This window comes from Panthera tigris, chromosome D4 (genome assembly GCF_018350195.1).
Source record: "Panthera tigris isolate Pti1 chromosome D4, P.tigris_Pti1_mat1.1, whole genome shotgun sequence".
Taxonomy (NCBI): Eukaryota; Metazoa; Chordata; class Mammalia; order Carnivora; family Felidae; genus Panthera; species Panthera tigris.
The window spans coordinates 25,600,785-25,610,644 of NC_056672.1; the positions used below are offsets into that span (position 1 = coordinate 25,600,785).

General features: G+C 40.7%; 1 long non-coding RNA gene across 1 annotated transcript in view; it reads left to right on the forward strand.

The window, feature by feature from the left end:
- LOC122233013 overlaps positions 1-6,283 on the forward strand; it is a 38,662-nt gene extending 32,379 nt beyond the window's left edge. The window contains exon 3 of the long non-coding RNA XR_006210425.1: positions 5,901-6,283. This is a non-coding gene — a long non-coding RNA (uncharacterized LOC122233013). The remainder of the gene's footprint in view (positions 1-5,900) is intronic.
- The last annotated feature ends 3,577 nt before the right edge of the window (positions 6,284-9,860 follow it).

A 9,860-nucleotide genomic window follows, 5' to 3' on the forward strand; every position in this document is an offset into this window, starting at 1 on the left:
AAATCGCAGAGATGAAAGGTAAATTTGGTGAGGTTTGTCTGAGATTAATGGAGGATCCATGGTGTGGAAAATTCATTTTCCTCAAAAAAAGCTGGAAAAAGAATGAGAGATAGGGTTGGGGACTGGAGCAGTGAAAAGGAATCTAAGGATTGAAGTTTGATTCCTCTTGGATTGCAAGTAGGACTTTGGTCAAGTTACTTCAAAGCCTCAATTTCATTATCTGTCAAAGAAACACAAATATATATCTATACATGTATATGTATATCTATCTATCTATCTATCTATCTATCATCTATCTATCTATCTATCTATGTATCTATCTATCTATATGGTAGGCTTCAGGTGAAGACTAAATGTATGTCACGGAGTAGGTGCTCCACTAACACGAGTTAAATTATTTCCATTATTTTATTAGTTTCACCCAGTGTTACTTTTGAGCATCTTCCATGCATATATCCTTCAGCTCCTAACTGCTCATTATACTGGAACTTCTAGGACCATGGCACTTCAGTAAATGTCTTCCAATGTGCTCCCAATCTCTGAATCACCAACTTCTCCAATATACAACAAAATTCTCCATTAACAGTAACATCTGGGGAACTACTTCAGTTAACTGGAACCTTGGTTGTTTCATTTACTGTTACTAAAACCTTCTGGTTTAGGGTTTAAAGCCAATGGAATGTTCATGAACATTCTTTGCATGTGAATGTTGGCTTTCCCTGTTGAAAACTATAGTTAATGAAGATAGGGCTAAGTGACTCAACAACGCAAGTTGGCAGCTGATTTTGTGAATAAATCTCCGGGAGGAGCTTAGTTTTTGTTATTTTTTCTTTCACCCAGAAAAGGAATATAGCAAGTGGGAGTTATTTTGGCTCTGATAAAGCACCTCTAATGAAGTTTCGGCTGCTTGGTTTGAAGAGAAGTGGTCACATCAACTTCCAAGTCGCTTGTTGATGTTGTCATACACTAGTGAGAGAGAAAGAAGGTATAATAATGACTCAGATTTACACCAAAGACAACAGGTTCGTGGTGACATACCTAACAGAAGAGACCGCTCTAGAAAGCCCAATACAGGAGCAAGTGGGAGCAGGGCTTGTTTAGGAGGGGCACTGTGTTGTAGGCAAGGATTTTGCAGGGAGGTTAGGGAAAGAAGGGCCTTTCAGTGGGGCATCTACAGGGATTTTGGGTGGAAATAAACCGTGTTTCCCATCTTGGGTTAGAAAAGGATGTATTAGAAGTGTTTAGAGGGCTTGCTTCACATTCAGAGCATTTTTATGATGACTAAATCTATTTATAACCCACCTATGCCATTGAAAAGCTAAATTTAGCTCAGTTGGGAGTGTGACCAAGGAACAGATGTGTTACTGGGTCTATTCTCCCCATGATGCAACCAGATTTCTTGTTTGCAAGGCCTGGCCACGTCCAATCCTGTTGAAAAGATGACTAGAAAATTGCATTTTTTGAAAGCTATGAACATCCTATGTTCTAACGTAGGTCTAGCTTCTGATGAGGGGAGAATTTGGTGGGAGAAGTTTCCTCTTTTTGTGGCTCCATTTGGCGAGTTATTTCACCTTTAAGAAATGAGAGAGGAGAATTGAAGTCTGAATAATTTATAGTGTATAACTATTACATGCAGTGAATAATCATCAGGACAATATCAGTGCAAGTAACAAGAAAAATAACTGCCAAAACATATGGCATCACACCACAGCAGCTGTAAGAGCAATTTTCAATCATCTAGAAATTTCAGGATCTTTCTGAATGCCAACAAATTATTATTTCTGTTGGATCCTGAAAATAGGGCTTCCACATAGAACCTTCTGTGTCTCACACTTCAGTAACTTCAATTGCATGTTGCCTAACCATCTCTTCAGTGCTTTAACAGCCAACTTCCACTCTCAGGAGGGATCCTCTAGAATGGTTAATGTGGCAGAGACTGGCTATATATACTCACCAAACCATTTCCTTTTCCTGGGCCCTCAGCTAAACTGTATTGCCCAGCCCGCCTGCTTTTAGAAGGAGCTGTGTGAGTAGTGCTGGAGTAAGTGATACGTGCTCCTCCAGAGCTGACCCAAAAAGCATCTTGTTCCATTTAATGTATTCCCTCTCTTCCCCACTCTTGGCATTTGGGTGATCCCAGACTTCTATTGATGACGGGGTAGTCATAGCATGAAAGGGGCTTGGGTACCTGAGTCATCATGGGAAGAGGCTCATCCAATCACTAATATCCGCTTTGTCCTTTGTATAGTGAGAAATAAACTTTCATTGTATTAGGCCACTTGGAATTTAAAGTTGTTTCTTAGAGCAGGTAGCCTGTCCTGGCTGATACATTCAGGGCCTCACTCCACTGTCTTTGTGAACAATCCTTATCCATCAACTCATCTTTACGGCAGGTGACTCACAGTTCACTTAACGTGAGGAAAAGTCCTGAACTGATGGAATGACAAAGGCCCTTTTGTTCCTGAGATATTTTATTTAGTTACTTCTGAGGCCATAGGATTAGTCAGTTATTGTGAAAGGCATCATGTGAGGTTAAGTGCAATCCATTTTGGAGAGAAGGAGAAAGGCGTGGGTTTTCAATTCAGGTACAATGACACACAATGTCATACTTGTTGCATATACCCTGTTGCAAGGTATAGCATAAATGGCTTATTCTTAATTACGGATAATGTGCTGAAATATAGGAATTAAAAAATTTTTTAATTTGAAATGATTACAGACTCAGGAAATTGCAAGGAAATGTGCAGGGAGCTTCCGTGAACCCCTTTACCTGCCTTGCCTTCCCCAGTGTTGATATTGTGTATAATTATAGAACTATATCAAAACTAGGACATTGACATTGTACAATTGAGAGTTGACTCAGATTTCACCAGTTATACCTGCACTCATTTGTGTGTGTGTGTGTGTGTGTGTGTGTGTGTGTGTGTGCAGTTGCTGCAGTTATATCAGACATATAGTTTTGTGTAACTGCTATTCACAATCAAGATGCAGAACTGTACCACCTCCACGGAACTCCTTCATGCTTACCCTTTATAGCTATATCCACATTCATCCTCTCTGCCAAAACTTAACCCTGGCAACCATTAATCTGTTCTCCATTTCTATAATTTTGTCATTTTGAGAATATTATATAAATGGAATTGTACAATTTACATCATAAGTATTATATACTATAAGCATACGCTCTATGACATAATTATTTTGAGATCCATCCAAGCAGTGTATACCAGTAGTTCATTCTTTTTTATTGTTGAGTAGTATTCCATGGCATGGATATACCACAGTTAGTTTAACCATTCATCCATTAAAGAAATTAGGGCTGTTTCCAATGTTTGGCTATTAGGAATAAAGCTTCCATGAACGTTCATGTGTAAGTTTTTGTGTGAGCATAGGTTTTAATTTCTCTGGGATAGATGCCCCAAAATGCAATTGCTGGGTCTTATGATATGTGCATTTTTAGTTTCAGAGGAAACTACCAAACTATATTCCAGAGTGTCTGTGCCATTTTACATTCCCACCAGCAATGTATGCGTGACCCAGTTTCTCTGCATTCGTGCCAGGATTTGATGTTATTACTATTTTGCATTTTAGCCATTCAGGTAGGTGTGTAGTGATATCTCCATTGTGGTTTTAATTTGCATTTTTCTAATAGTTAATGATTTTGAAAACTTTTTCATGTGTTCATATTTTCTCTGGTGAAATATCTCTTTATGTCTTGGCCCATTTTCTGATTGAATTGTATTTTTTTTTCATGTTGAGTTTTGAGAGTACTTTGTGAAGTCTAGATATAATCACTTGGTTGGCTATGTGGTCTATAAATATACTCTTCCACTCTTTAGTTTGTCTTTTCATTCTCTTGACAGGATCTTTCATAGAACAAACATTTTTAATTTTAATCAGGTCTATTTTATCAATTTTTTTCTTAAAGATTATACTTTTCACACCAAATCTCGCTAAGAACTCTTCATCTAGCCGCATGTCCCAAAGATGTTCTCCTATGCTTTTTTTTTTCCTGTGAAGATTTTGCAATTTTCTGTTTTACATTTAAGTTCTTGATCTATTTTGAATAAATTCTTTATAAGATATGAAGTTTAGGTCAAGGTTTTTACTTACGGACGTCCACTTGTGTGAATGCGTTTTGAAAAGAAATGAGGAACCATCATACCATCCACAACATTACTTGTGTTTTCATAAACTTTCTTGAATAAGGGGGGGACACAGGGGAAGGTATGGCTATCATACCTATTTATGCCCCATATATAAGTAAAATTTTGTGTCAGGCATAGGGGAGGGTTTTAAACCAGCAGCCACAGATGAAATCCAACACTATGTATTTGTCCCACACAGTGTCTTTTAAAACATTTTGAGCCAACTTTAAACATTTGAAAATTTCATATGCAAAGGTATATTTTATGAATTCTCTTTCAAAACCAGAAGCTTCAGTAACGGGAGAGCCACATTCCTCCTTGACAATTGCATCCTTGAGTTGAGATGTCCCTTTGGATGAGACATGATCTCTCTTGTTCACTAGAGTCTCCACAAATCCCTGTCAATTCCCTGACACTGTGGGTTCTTGTCAGTGTCCCTTGCCCTCATTATAGTTTTCCCGGCATTATTGTTGCAGTTGCCTCGTGCTTGTTCCCGTATGGAGCTCTCTTTATTCACTTTAGATCTTTACATTGGTGACCTCCTTAGATTTCTCTTCCTCGCCTGTGGTTCTTTCTTTACTTTCCTTCCATTTCCCCTACCTCTCTCCTTTGCTTTGTCTCTCCCAGGTTATTGATGTAAGCCCACCGTCAACTTTGGTAAGCATTAACATACTACCCAAAAGTGGCCCATCTGGGTAGTCCTAGGTCCTATGGGATCTTGACCTCAAGGACATCCAGCCAAGATCTTGGCATGCCATGCACTGTTTGTCAGTTTCCAATGTAGAGATGGTGGTAGGGTGTGGGGAATACTCACTAGGTCTTTGTTTTTAAACCACCTGTTGTGACTTAGCTATTAAGTGCCCACTCTCCCGAGTTGGCCCACTGAGTCCAGTCATAAAATCATAGGTAGCTGCATCTGAACTATAATTATCCTAAGTCACACTAGGAGTCATTTGGGGGGGGGGGAAGAGCCTTTCAACTAATAGATGACTCATGGCATCCTGGTGAGGGAAGGCCAAGAAAGAGCAGTGCCAAAGGAGGGGAAATTTCAAAAGCTTCTGGGAAAACCCAGGTCAAGGAGCATCAGACCTGGACTCCAAAGCCTTCTCTCAAATCCCACAAATCACATTTGATTTCAAAAGAAACAATGATAACAGACTTGAGCACAAGATGGCAGTCTTACGTCTGCTTCACTCCCCAAGGCTGTCTGGAAAAGGTGATAGGAAACAGAGCAGAAACAAAAGTCTTGTGTTGCTGAGAAGTACTGAAAAATAAATAGTAATCAAGAAGGATGATGAGGGAAGGAAAAAGATTAAAAATAAGTGAAAGGGTTTTTTTTTGTGTGTGTGCTGTGTTTTGCTTTGTTTTAGAAACTGGCTCCCATTAAAGTCTTGAGTCTGCTAAATATGTGTGGGCTTAGGTTCCACGTGTGTGTTTTGGCTCTGTTCTAGAGAAAAGACCTTAGGAAAGTACAGGGGATATAGAAGGAAGCAGAAACCATATGTGCTGGGAGAAGGCAGGAAAGGGCCTTGGTTCTTGGATGGAAGGGGTCTTGGGCTAGACTATAATGACCTCTTTTCAGTGTTCTTATGAAAATAGGAGAATGGGGCATTTCCTTCTTTATACAAAGACCTATGCTAAATGCTAACAAGTGTTGAGATAGGGTTTCACTCACAGCCTATATTTAACAGGAAATTTAAAAACCCTGTTTCTCCTCTTTCTCTCCCTGTCTCTCTGTCTGTCTGTCTCCAGTAGCCACTGAAATCCAGAATGAGGGAGAAAACTACCTACTCCGGAACACCCTCTTTTCTGCCAAAATATATCATATTCCAGAATGAAAAGATGAATGAAGAGGAAAGTCTAACTTAACAAGAAGCTCTCTGGAATCCTCTAATGAGACACCCAACATAGCCTTGGCAGTACAGAGGTAACCCGGTCCTCACAGCCAGCCCCATAACTGTGTCACAATCTCCAAAGCAAAGGAAGCTGGCTGGCTGTGCTTCCGAGACGAGGTGAGGTCATTCAGTGCCTTGACATTTCTTATGATGGCCAGCTGCAAGGCAGTCCTTTCAATAGGCAGAGAGGGGGCTTCTCAACTGATTGTTTTTTAGTCCATCCTGGAGAGTGTGGGTTACCTCGACACTGTAGATCCTTGTTGATCCTCTAGTATATGATTTTCTTCACTTACAAAATTAAATTAATAAAAGCGACGCTGCTTCTGAAGATGACATTCTTCACACGGAGGAAGTTGCAGACGTAAAGGTTCACGGTCAAAAACAGTATCTAATTTCTCATCCAAGAGCTTCGTGAGATAGAGGTCATGTGATAACATTATCCCCATTTGTTAAATGCAGAGCTGCAGGCACAGAAAGGTGAGGGGAGAACCTGAAACCACACTATGATTTTTGCTCCATGGACAATCTTGTGATCCCTCTGTGAATATTATTTATTCGGTTATTCAGGGAACAAAGAGTTCAAAGGACTCTTGAGAAATAGTACCAAAGACAGTGGCCGATCATGTCTTAGGGGTTGTGGAACCACTGGAGATGACTCTCACAGTGTCCGCCCTCAATCTAAAAGTGCCAAGTGGCAATTTTTTTTCAAGTGAACACTAAAAAGAATTGATGTTTTGAGTTGTGTTTTGAGTATCTGATAACACTCTTTGAAGAGCATTAGAGATATCCAGGAGTACAGAAAACCCAGAATTAGCATTATCTACCCTCAGAAGTTGAGTTATCCTTTGGAGACAGATTCGTCTCTCCTACTTGGCTCACTTGTGAGGGTAAGAGGAAATGGGAAGGCAGGAGGGCTTCTCCCAACTCCAGGACCTTCTCTCTTAATCCACAAGAAATTTTATCATGCACACAGAAGATGTCCTCCAGTGGTAGAGAAGGTTTATTAAAACTTTTAAAGGGCAATAGGGGGAGGCAAAAGCTGCAGTTTCTGTGTTTGCAAAGGGCCTTGCAGAATCTCTAAGGCATCTGGACAGAAAAGAGGTATTTATATAATAAGGCATAAGGTCAGTCAACCGACCCTGGAGGGTCTTTTAAGAAAGAGAAACCACATAAGTGAAAGACCACAGAATCTCAAGAAGAGGTGGATTTTGTTGTACAGAATAATTTTTTTTTTCTGTAGAACTTGGGATAGAATAGTTCTAAGGTCATACAAAGCCAAGGGCTAGGGTCGATCCTCCAGTCGAGAGAAGGAGAAAGCCCAGAAGAAGACGCACACACATGAAAATACTTGGAAATGCTTCAGGGCCTGTCAATTGCCAAGTCTTGGCAGGAATCACCAAATACCCTTTAGACAGGCTGCTGCGTTGCTGGGGGTGGACCGGCCATAGGGCAGATTCTGATCAGAGCAGAAGGAAGTAGTGAGAAAGCAGTCACCGTGTCCTCTTAGAGTCTAGTCAGGGGCCAAGAGGCCAGCATACACAGTTGGTGCTAATTTTCTTGGGAGAGTAGAGGCAAGATGTGGGTGTGGCCACCACACAAGCGCCGTGTATTTCCACCCACATGCCCTGTGCTCTCTGGCCTCTTTGCCCTTATCATGCCACCTCCCCACCCCCAGTTCTCTACTCTGGATAATTCAAGTGCATTCTTTAAGACTCATCTCAAAGGTCATTGCCTCCCTGAAACCTTACCTGCATCTCACTTTGTCTTCTATGATTCCCAGTACCTGCCTCCAGTCTTACGCCACATAAATGGACATGATCCACTTTGCATGTGTCTTTCCACAGGACTCCAAGCTCTTAGGAGATAGGGAACCTGTCTTATTCCTCTCTATATTTTCAGTGTTTAGCAACGTCGGTCGGTTGACTTGAAGAGAATTGGAGGTCTGATGGCTACCACCCCCAACTACCTCTCTAGAAGTAGGGTATGAGCACTTAGGTTGGTAGCTCTCACTGGCTTGTGGCTGCTGCTGGTTGTAAGGCAGTCACAGAGTGTGTTCAAAGTCTCTAAGGCTGTATAAAATATTGCCTTCACAAGCAATAGCAGTGTATCGTTGTTTATACCATTATAAACATTATCCTTTTTCTGGAGAGCAATTACTTTACTGATGGAGAGTTAATTAATTAATTATGTAAATACAGGTAAGGATCTGCCCAGAGAAATGTAAGAGATGTGGAGAGGGTTTTGTGGCCAGTGCAAATGAGGCAGCTAGAACTCATTTCTCTCTTATGAAGTCCTAGAATATCACCGTCAAAGGACACCATGGAGGGTATCCAATTCCTCATGGTTTTGGTTATTTATTGCTGTGTAGGAATAATAACCTAAACCTTCGTGGCTTAAAACAGCAGCCGTCTTACTCTACCTCACAATTCTGTGGGTCAGGAATTCAGGCAGGGCTGGTTAATTCTTTGGTTCCAGATAGCATCAACATAAGTCACTCAGTGGGATTCAGCTGGTGGATAAATTGGCTGGAGGACTCAAGAGGCTTCCTCCCATGAGTGGTGTCTAGGAGGGAAAGCTGGGCTTAGCTGGGACCCTTGCCTGAGATCTTTCCAGCATGGCAGTCTCAGGGTAGTTGGGTTTCTTACGTGGTGGTTCATGGGGTTCAAGAACAAGTCTTATAGGGTATGAAGCAAAAGTTGCATCTTTTTGTTTTTTTTAATGACCTAGACTCAGAAGTCACCTTTGCTACTTTATATTGGTCAAGGAAGTCACAAGCTTGCCTAGATTCAAGGGAAGGGGACACAGAGTCCACTTTTCATTGGGAGTAATGTCAAAAGATCTGCGACCATGTTTTCAAATTGCCATTCCTATTTTACAGATAGGCAAATTGAGGCTTAGGAAAAGTAAGTTATTACAAAGTGGCATAGTTGTGATGGAAACTCAAGCCCAATGATTTCTATAACAAAGCTTATATTGCAGGATGGTCTCTGTGACATGATAGAGTATTTGCTATGTCTGCTTATTCTATTTTTTTCCTTTCTTTCCTTTCTTTTCCTTTCCTTTCCTCTCCTCTCTTCTCCTCCCCTCCCCTCCCCTTTCCTTCCTTTCCTTTCCTTCCCCTTCCCCTTCCCCTTCCACTTCCCCTTCCTCCTCCTCCTCCTCCTCCTTTTTTGATTAAGGCAAAAAACAACAACAACAACAACAACAACAACAACAACAAACCTCTTTAGTTAAAGGTACTGGAAAGAACAAATACAAACAAGTTATATTCCCTATAGATATTTTTTAGAATAATGATCAAAATTCAGAGCTATCCTTAGAGATGAAAATTAAAACAGTAAAGCTTGCCATGCACAGTATTATGCCTATGTTTATTAATAAAGTTTTGTATAAAAGGCTGACTTCAGAGTTGGCTGGAGTGGCCAATATGGCAGAAAGACCCTGTGCTTTTCCCTAGGGACAGAAAGGGAAGGTGTCAGGGTATTACCTTGAGTTCTGATTGTCCACTAAATTCTGTTTCAACATGAAGATTAGGAAAATTCCAGACTATATTTTGCTGAGACTTTATTTAGGAAACTATGAAAAATGCGTTAATTGGCCCCGAGTGTCCATTCTCCTTTTCTTTGCTTGAGTAATAGAACCCCCCACCTCGAATTTCTCAGAACATTTGGTCACATCCCCTTAAATAACTCTATTTCCTACCCTGCTTTGCAATAAAGTCACGGTCACTAAGTTTTTTACCAGAGAAACATACGTGGAAGTAATGTATACAGCTTCCACATCATTTCCTTAGAAGGAAATTGGTTGCTCTCGATTT